This window comes from Cajanus cajan, chromosome 2 (assembly GCF_000230855.2).
Source record: "Cajanus cajan strain Asha chromosome 2, NIPB_CcT2T_4, whole genome shotgun sequence".
NCBI lineage: Eukaryota > Viridiplantae > Streptophyta > Magnoliopsida > Fabales > Fabaceae > Cajanus > Cajanus cajan.
In genome coordinates this window covers 66602774-66613805 of record NC_138518.1, presented here as the reverse complement: position 1 = coordinate 66613805, position 11032 = coordinate 66602774, and positions in this window count along the sequence as shown.

Genomic DNA, 11032 nt, shown 5'->3' with positions numbered 1-11032 from the left:
GAATTATTTTTATCTCATTTTCTCATAAAAATATTTTTATGAAAGGGTGTGAATCCAAATTTATCTAATTAGAGAAAAAGTTTATTACATACAAAAAATAATAATATCATTTTTTAAAACAGAAAATTTCTCTATTTGTTTCTGCTTCTATTTCTCTTTCTTTTTCTATCTCTCTTTATCTCTCCCTCTCCATCTCTCTCTCTTTCTCCCTCTCACTCGCCTCTCTCTCTCTCTCCTTCGATTTCTCTTTCTCCCTGTCTCTCTCTCTTTCACTTTCACTCTCACTTCCCCTCTCTCCCTTTTCCTCTCCCTCCCTCCCATATCTTTATTTCTCTCTCTCTTTTTTAAATTTTTATTATCTATTTTATTTTTATAGTTTAATAGTATTTGTTAAACTTTTTTAATTAATTAATTTATTTGAGTGAAATGAAATATATATTTTTATCATTTTTAATTATTATGTAGCATTTTTCTTTGTTTATTTTATTAAAATTCTGTATTTAAATAATTTTAACTATATTTTTTTAACTTTTTAAAAATAATTTGATGTCACTTTGTAATAATATTTGAGTTAATAAATATATCTAATAAATTTATTTTAATAAAGAATATATTTGTATAAAAAATATTTATATTTCTAGGAATACATAAATATGAAAATAAGTCTTAGGAATTTTATGTGAATATTTTCAAGAACCTTTATAAATAATCGAACTTATTTTAATTATTTATAGAAATTAGAATTTCTAAATTTATAATTTTTAAGATTAATAATTTCTGAATATGAAAAAAAAAATTCATATCAAACCATTTTGAGAGGCAAGTTGAATTTTTCGAATTTTAATATTTTTTACTTTTCGGAGCAAAATTAGTGTTGGGGCGTGAAAACCGAAATGGTGAGTGTATTTCAAGGAAATTTATCGCTCGTTTCTAAGAGCATCTACAATGGGAGTTGCTTATAAGCAACTCCTAATCACTTTAAATGAGTCCCACTGTGTCACGTCACTCATAAGCAACTCATACTATATTTTTTACAATTTTTGCTTCAATGAAAATTGCTTATAAAAGCACTCCTACTTTTTTACAACTCATACTACACTTTTTGACATCTCACACTATATTCTATGATAAATTTTTATAAAATTAATTATTATAAATAATATATAAATATAAATAATTAACAAAACAAATTACATAATTAAAAAATTACAATAATAAAAAAATACCAAAAATTATAATAATAAAAATTACAATTAAAAAATTACAATAATAAAATAATATTAGAAATTACAATAATAAAATTACAATAATAAAAATTACAATAATCAAAAAATTGCAACGACACTTTCTCATTTTTCTTTTGACGCACATCTCTCACACGTCTCATTCTTTTTCTCCTCAGTCTCTCTTTCTCTCAAACTCTCAAAGGAACGTCTCTCTTTCTCTCTATTTGTTGAGCCACGCACGCGGGGGAGGGGGGTTCCGGTTGGCAGCCGCGCGCACGGGGAAAGAGGTCCAGTTGAGAGCTGCGCGCACGGGGAAAGGAGGTCCAGTCGGGAGCTGCGCACGGGGTGGGGGTCCGCTCGGAGCCGCGCGCGAGGGAAGGAGGTCCGGTCGAGAGCTACGCGCGGGGAGGGGGTTCTAGCGCGGGACCGAGGGGTTCGCGCGGGGGCTGTCGGGACTGGTTGTTTGGAGGGTTCCACGTAGATCTGATTCAACCAATCAAATTTCTCTGCTAAGTACCGTTGCTTGTAGAAGCAACAAAGAAAAAATTTTAAGCAACTGGGTTGCCATGTAGGATCACTTCAATGGAAGTTTCTTATAAGAACCGTTGCTTAAAAATAAGCAACCCAGTAAGCACCTCCCATTGGAGGTGCTCTAACAAGGAAGGGTTAACATTTTTTTTTTCGTACATAATATTTTCTGAATTTATCTAGGATATATTAAAAAAATTCTTATCCCTTTCGATCAAACTAACCAGCCTTAATGTTTTACTAAATTATTAAATAATTCTTTTAAAGTTTTCTATTAAGATAGAAAATTAAATATTTATTTATTATTCATTTAAAGTAGCATGTCAACTTTCATATGTTAAACAAAAACAAATATGTGTTGCGAGAGTATTTTTAATATATTTTTTTTAACAAAAGAAATTGTAAAAATTTATTTATTTATTTTATCTAATTTAATTTTTATTTATCATAATTATTTATAAATTAAATATTAATATTTTAAAATAAATTATTAATAAATAAAAATAATTTCTTTTATTATAATATAAATTATCTATCATAATCTAAAATATAATTTATATATTTAAATATATTATATATATTATTTATTAAAAAAATTTAATTATATTTTTTTTTTCGTTCCTGGAACATCTACCGTCGATAGAAAAAACTTTAATTATATATAATAACTATGTCCATGAATTGTACATATTAAAATATAAGTAATTTGAGGAGGAAAAAAATTATGCGTGTAAAACATATTTATATAATTATCTAATCATAAATAATTATTATGATAAATTTATTAATTTTTATAATAATTATCTTCAAAGTTATTAATAATAATTATTTTATTAGTTGGCACCATAAACAAAAATATTATGACAGTGCATAACCATTATAATTTTTACCTTTTTTTTACGGCATAATTTTTACCTTGTTAAACTATAAGAAAAATATACTTTTATTTCATAATTGAAATATTTTAAATATATAATTAAATAAAAATAATTTATTAAAAATATAAATTATGAAATTATATATATATATATATATATATATATATATATATATATAAATTATCATTATTTAAAAATTTAGTTCAAAAATTATTTTTTATGAATAATTTATGAAAATATTTTAAATATAAAAATTCAAATGTATAGTAATATAAAAATGATATTTAAATGGATGTATAAAGTAGTAAATTAAAATTAAAACTTGTTAATTAAAATGGTTTGAAATACAAATTTCTTAATTAAAGATTAAAATTTAATTCATCTTGGACATAAAGTCATGATTAGAGATACACTTTAACTCTATAGGATCAACCCACTCTAATAAGAAGAAGTTAGTATTAAACTTAATAATAATTACATTTTATTTAATAATAGATTTTTAATATAAACATATTCACTTAAAAGTTAGCACTTTTATTTATAACTTTTTTTATCTCCAAATGTTATGTTATTAAATGTTACATCACTTAAATATGAGTAAACATTAAAATTTAACAATTAATAGATGTCAATTTAATGAGATAACCAAAATTGTATTTTTAAAAATAAGATGGAATAAATTTCTTCATTTTAAAATAGAGGGACCAAAGAGATTAAAAGTTCAATTTAGTCATAAATATATTAGTTTATAATTAATTGCAGTAAAAAAAACTATATATTAATTAACACAATACCATGTAAGCAAAACACCAATTTATTTAAATATTTATATAATACTATATGAATAAAATTAAATACTTCCTTTTTTGAGATATTTTTTTTATTCATAAGAACCAAACACAATATAAAGAAGTTTACAATAAATTATGCCCATAATCAAATCAACTGATCTAGACTTACTTAGTTTAACTTTAACAAGTATAGTTAACCATGCAATGCACAAAATATTAATTTAAAATATATTTTATATAATAATATATATAATAAAAAAAATATTTTTTATTAGTTTTATGTTTTAAAGTTTATTTTGTTTATATTTTGAAATCATTGTCATGTTTATTTTATAATAATAGAAAAGGTTGATTATGTAACATTTATACCAAAATTTGCTAGTTCAAATGGTTTGGTACTTATATTCTTTAACCAAATTTTAACTTGGGTATAAAGTCGTGACTAAAAGTACCTTTTTATCTTTACAGGGAACGACCCGGTGAAAAGAGTTATACATTCTTATCAAAGCAAAAAAAAAAAAAAACTTAATTATCAATTGTTTGAATTTCTTTTAACAATTTTGGTGACCGCACTTTTGTAATATGTGCTAGACATAAATTAATTAATCTTTTAATATTTTAAGTAGTATTTTATATTTTATCTATCTAAATGTGGATAGATTTGATAAATCTTTCAAAATATTATATGTTAATATTAATTAATTATTCATCTTTTTTTAGGTACATTAATTATTCATCTTTATCTTGCACTTCATGTTATATACTAAATTAAGTAAATATTAAATATTGGATTGGATATTCTATTTCATTTGTTTTCGTGTTGGAGATGGAAAATTATGTTTTTGTTTCATTCTTAACATAAAAAATGTTAGTAACTTACATATATTGAAATTATTGGTTAATTGAGTTGCTTTATCTTCCAAAACTTGTGATAGTTAATTATATCAATTATTAATCTTTATAAATTTAATATGTTTAAAATGAAAGAACAAAAAAAAACTAACTTGCATTTGCATAGTTTAACTATAACGCTATTAAGTGATCAATATCTATCATTCAATTCATAAAAATATCTTGGCCAAGATAGTAAACCATGCAAATTTTGAATAATAACTTAAAGTTTACTACTTAAAATAATACAACCAAATAATATTCAAGTAAATGTAATTCTTGACTTGTAACATTTCAAACATGATATAGAATTTTTTCTTTTAAGTTGTTTGGTATGCAATATTTTCCCATTTATGAGTTAGCCAACAATAAGGTATATCATATTGTTTGTTTCAAATACTACTTGAATAAGATTTTCAATCATCAACATAACAATCTTATAAAAAATTGAAAGGCATGTATTGTTAAATGTATACAATAAGAAAAAAAAATCAATAATATGTTAGAATTTAACATATATTTTATAAAACTTATAAATCAAATGAAAGGAAAATAATGAATATAAGGAATCAAAATTTAAACTTTTTCCTTGATACAAAGATTTCATAAAAGAAAGATAATTTACGAATTCACAGGTATATGCATTTCTTTTTAGTTTAACTTACATAAGCAATAACAATCTCCCAATGAAACATTATTCCCTTCAAATCATTGATGTATTCTTCATTATCTTTCAAAATGTGATCGTGGTTATGACTCGATTTTTTCATCTACAAAACATAATATGGATTTTCAAATTAAATACAAAAAAAATAACATGCGTTAGAATAATTTGGATCTTCTCCTGCAATCTTCTCTCTCCAGCAATACTAATAATCATTGGATATATTTAATGACTCAAATTTAATCTTATAAAAATTATTTAAGAAATTACATTAATTATAAGATTAAATTTGAGCCATTAGATATATCCAATGATTATTAGTGTTGCTGGAGAGAGGAGATTGCAGGAGAGGATCCAAATTCGCGTTAGAAAAGGTTTTCAAATGAAACAACAAATAATTACCAAACAAATAACATGTAAAACATATCATGTATCCACAACCTTCCAATATTAACATAAATAAAATGGAAGGCTAATATATCAATATATATACACACACACAATGAAAAAAAGAAAATAAAAATACCAAAATACATTAGAAATGTTTTTCAAACAAAATATCAAATAAACCACTAGATAATGAAAAGAAATATAATGGTGAAAATATGATGATTTAATATTTTTTTATATATGTTAAAATTATGCAATGCGAATAACTCTGTGAGAATGGAATGTGTATGGTCATAATCTTTGTGAGTTGTTTTTTTAGTATTTATTGTTTTAAATGATAGTCATTCAAGGGTGTTTATTAATAGAGTTCTTATTCCTACATGTATTTATTGGAGAAGTTGTTCATTTTTGGATAATGAAGTGTGTATAGCCTTATTTCGTAGTATTTAGTACTATAAATGATAGTCAATGAGGAATGTTTATTAGTACAGTTTATTTTTTATGGATGTATTTATTGGAGAGAAGTTCTTCGCTTTATATATATTAAGATAAGATATGATAGAAAATCTAGGAGATGTTCTAGAAAATTTGGAGAATGTGACATAAGAGAACTTTAGATAGAAGGAGAAATAACAATGTTTATTAGGATAAATGTAGTTTAAATATACTAATACATCTTTTAAAATTTTCTCAACAATTAAAAGAATATGATATATATATATATATATATATATATATATATTACATTAAATTATTGAAATGCTAGATGTCTCCAAAACTATATGGTGTATAAAATATATATTGCATTCAATTATTAAAATGAGAAATGTTTCGAAAACTATAATTATTTTTAATTCATTCAAAAATATGAGTGTTAAAGATAAATTATAAATTAAATTATACATAAAAGAGTATGACTTTACATTATCTAACATCTATTACATTTAATTATTGAAATACATAATTATTTTTAATTATAAAATATATATATATATATATATATATATATATATATATATATATATATTAAAAATATGGAACTTTAAATAGTGAAAAAATTGTGTCCATTAATTACTGCAATTCTTATTCTTTTATATTCAAAAGATAAAGATAAAGATACTCATATTTAATTTATTATTATTATTATTATCATGTATAATTAAATAAAGTATTTAAAATAAAATTTATGAGCTATTAGTTTTTTTAAACGACAATAAAAAAATAAGTTTAATATATTATAATAAAATGAAATTTATTTGTATTTGTTAAAGAAGAAAAATTTGTATTCAGACAAAGGCGGACAGTTTAATACTTGCATATTTGAGAAATGTATTTTGTTAAAAAAAAATGTTAAATCTAACAGAATTTTAATAAAATAAATAAAATATGATATATTAGAATCCATTGAGAGGATTACAGTGTTATAGTGTAATATTCATATTATTCTTTTTAGAAAAAGGGTGTAATTTATTCTAAAATTAAATTTAATTAATTTAAGAAATTATTTTTGATTCCATGATGTCTTGAAGAGACACGAGTCGCGGACTATTATCATTTTATGTTGCCACCGCATGAGCTCTTCATTATGATTAAGAATAACAGCATATATTTTATTAAATGTTTAAACCGTTAAAAATAGTAAAATATTAATATATATTAATATTTATTAAGTTCATAACGTTTTGAATATTTTTCTTTTTTTTATCGAATCTTTACATTAGTATCTCGTTGGGATAAAATGTTTGGATTAGATGAAGATCTTATAACGATTCGATAAGTTATACATTTATTATAGTTTAATTATTAAGCAATAGAAAGAATAAATAATATCAACTAATTTAAAATTCTCATATAACACTTTTCTAGTCATATATGACACTTATACAAGTATCAAGCATAAACATAAAACTTTCAAACATAAAATTTTCATATGAGTTATATACACACCTTGTACATATATAGAGTCTATATAATTGTTATAAAAGACCCCTAGTCTACAACTAAGTATCTATACAATAATTGTGTCACATTAGAGTAACACCACCAAAAGAGGTCATTACAACATGACCCTCCGGTAGCTAGACAAATCATCCTAATAATCTTGTTTTACTCTCATATGATGTATGACCATTGTAGTTTCAACCACAAGAAAAATACAAGGTAAACTTGTGAAAGAATCAACATATAATAACAACATTGAGTAACAACTTGAATTAACTAGGTAACAACATTCAACTCAACATACAACTTCTACTTATCATTGAGTATAACACAAACAATGTAACATCTCATTTTTTATAAAATATAATATAATTATTTTATTAATAATTTTGATATTTTTATTTTATTAATAGGGGTTGTTAAAATATTTGTTTTAATTATGTAATATATTTTAGAATATATTATATAATATTTTATTAAATAATAGTATAATATTTTATTAAAAAGGGAAGGGATCTTTGGGAGATTTGGAGTTAATATGTTTAACTAGAAGGTTAAAGGAATGTTAGGATTTTTAAAAGATGAGTTTTTTGATCAAACCTTTTTTTATACCTCTATTTTCACATACGTGTTTCATAGCTCGGAGAATAAGAGAATGAAGGAAATCACTTCGAAGCTATATACCTGTCATCTAGAGAGTAAAAAAAACTTGTTTGAGGTATGAGTTTTTATAAAAAAAAATTGCTATGCCCTTTCTTCATTCAGAAGGGTCTTCTTCTAAGTTCTACCAAACAAGTGATTTTTTAAATTTGAAACATCTTTTTTTCGAATACATAGAATAAAAAATCAAATTTTATTTCTATTATTTAGATAAGATAGAATCTATAAATAATATAAAAAAATACATTAAATTATATCTTCGCATATCTATTTTTTTATTTTCATATCAATGCATATGATACTTTTCCAGCAATTAATGTATGTTGGGTAGTAGAATTCGCTCCAATCCTATGTATGTTGTGTGCCTATGTATGAAAGATTTTCTTAATTTTTCTACTCTATTCCTTATTTTTCTTGCTATGATTAATAACATGAATTGTTTGAATGGATGATTAATTTCATGTTTTGGAATAGAAATTGTATGATTTGAGGTCCCTATGGATTCTTATGGGAAACACTTAGGGAACTTGTTGTGATGTTAGTGAAAGGATAGTAGTTGTATGTGTAAATTTTATCTTTTAGAAGTGTAACGTAACCTATGGAGAGTTCTTATCGATTTGATTGGGAGAAGAGAGTTTGGGTATGAGTTGTGCTTTGCTCTGAAAATTCTGGTATGAATATATTTTGGCATTTATGTGATTTCTCTATATGTGATTAATGAAATTGAGTTTGAGTTGTTGGGTTAGAAAGTATACATTTGGGGCTACAGTTTAGACTCAAGAATCACATAAAAATATTAAGGAATGACCAAATTATGTCAGTTAAAAGATGAACCTTATATTTGGTGCACAAAATGTAACATATGTATGTTGTAAGTCTTTCGAGTAGACTAAAATGGCATAATTAGGTTTTGTAATCTTTTTCAAAATTGTAGCCTTGGATGTTAGTTTTCAAATTCCATTGAAATCACATAAAAAAAAGAGGTCTATAACTCAAGTTATGATCAAACTAGTAAGCAAAGGTCAGATTGTCAAATTTAGACTAAAACATTGCAGTTTTATATTTATTTAAAATAGTAGATGACATATTTAACTTTTGAGGTCAATATAGAAGTTGGAGATAATTGTCTTAACTTTTTCTAATAAAATTAATATCAACTTAATAGTATACATATAACTCTAGTTAGGGTGTTTGGATCATGCAATATTGTAGAAGATTAAGTTATGGAAATATAGTATGTGAGTGTGCTATTAATATGCTTGTGAGCTATGTATGAGTTGTAGTGATGTGATTCCTTATTCCATTAATTGCTAATATTTAATTGATATAGTTGAATTTTTAATATTTATATTAAGAATGGTTGATGATTTTATGATATGGGATCAGTTGACAATGAATTAATGAGATCGTATGAAATGTTATGCATAGAGTTATTTGATATGCATCATGTGCATATAAGTTTTTTTTGAAAGGGTACGATATGGAATACACCGTTAAGAAAAGTCCTTTGTGTAAAAGCTTGGGAACCAATCTTAAGGATAGCTCAGTTTGGAAGTCTCAATCTTGCCTTAGTGAGCATGGAATGTATCTTGGGTGGCTTAGCTATCCTGATCAAACCTTGATAGTATGTCCTTCTAGTGAAAATGTACAGAGGATGTGATCCGACATGTACTCCTAGACTACTCTAGTATGTTGTTAGCGACAATGCATAACTCTGATATTTTTATTGGTGTCACATGAATGATAACATATAATTCATGCCCATCACATACACATTATAATTATATTTGTTTTTGTTTATTATGTTATGGATGAGCTAAGTATGATGATGATGTGTAACTGTGTATGCTATATTATGTTATGTGTTGTTCGTGTTTGGCTAATCAATTTGCATTCTGCTTCGTGAGTCAGAGTGAGATCAATGTTTCTCACTTCTTTTTTCTTTTATATTATTTTCTTCTGATTTCTATAGGTAACTACCAGTATGGTGTTAAGGATGTTGGTGATCAGGTCTAATCCTTAGCGTCGGGTTTTGCTCTTATAGTACACGTGATACCAGCGATTAGTTAAGACTAGTTAGAATTTGATTTGTTATGTAAATTGAATAGTTGACTTTATTACCTTAGCAATTTGATATTTCCACTAAATCTAGTTATGTTAAAATGTAGTTCTTTCTACCTACATAAATTTTGAGTCTATTTATCATATTGAGGTATTTCATGTTATTTTATCATATTATGTGTTAAGGCATGTAGGGTAGAAAGGGTCACAAACAACTTGCAACTTACTACAATATATAGCAACTTTAACATATTACATTCTCAATCATCAACATCATATTCAACTAATGTGTCATCACACATATCAACTAAGGAGATCTTCTGCAATAGAGGTGAGTAGTTTAAGTAGCTAGATCTTATCGAATCACAATATTTGAGTTATCATAGCTAGATCAGGAATAGAAAACTTCATGTCTTATAAAGATCTTGTTTAACAACCTAATTTGATTTCTCAGGTTTTGTCACTTAAACTAGGAAGTCTAATGCTCTGTCAGGATAAAACAACTTGGGTATTAATCTATCATGACATTAGTTTGCAACATTAAGCTACATATGAGATTAACCCATCAACTACCCTCCAAATACTACGTTCCTCCAATACTTATGGATTAAGTCCTTGACCTTGTACTTTACTCAATTAGCCGCTTTATACATGTATGTCTTGATCTTACCCACATACAGATATCACATAAAATCTAATGAAGATAACTTAAAAATAACTATCCATTTAGAAGTCAACTTACTAAAGAGTTTCAATTTGAGCTCTTAGAGCACTACAACTTATATCTGTATAATGAAATATTTTAATTTCTAAAAGCACTTTTACTCTCCTTTTTTTTATAATGTATTTCAACATAGACATGTATCTATACCACTTACCTAACAAGTTAATCAACTATAGCATCAATATAACTTTACAATTTATCATTTATCAACATGAAACTTAAGACATCATACATAATTAACTTCGTCAATTCTCATCATAAACAAATTTAAACATCAT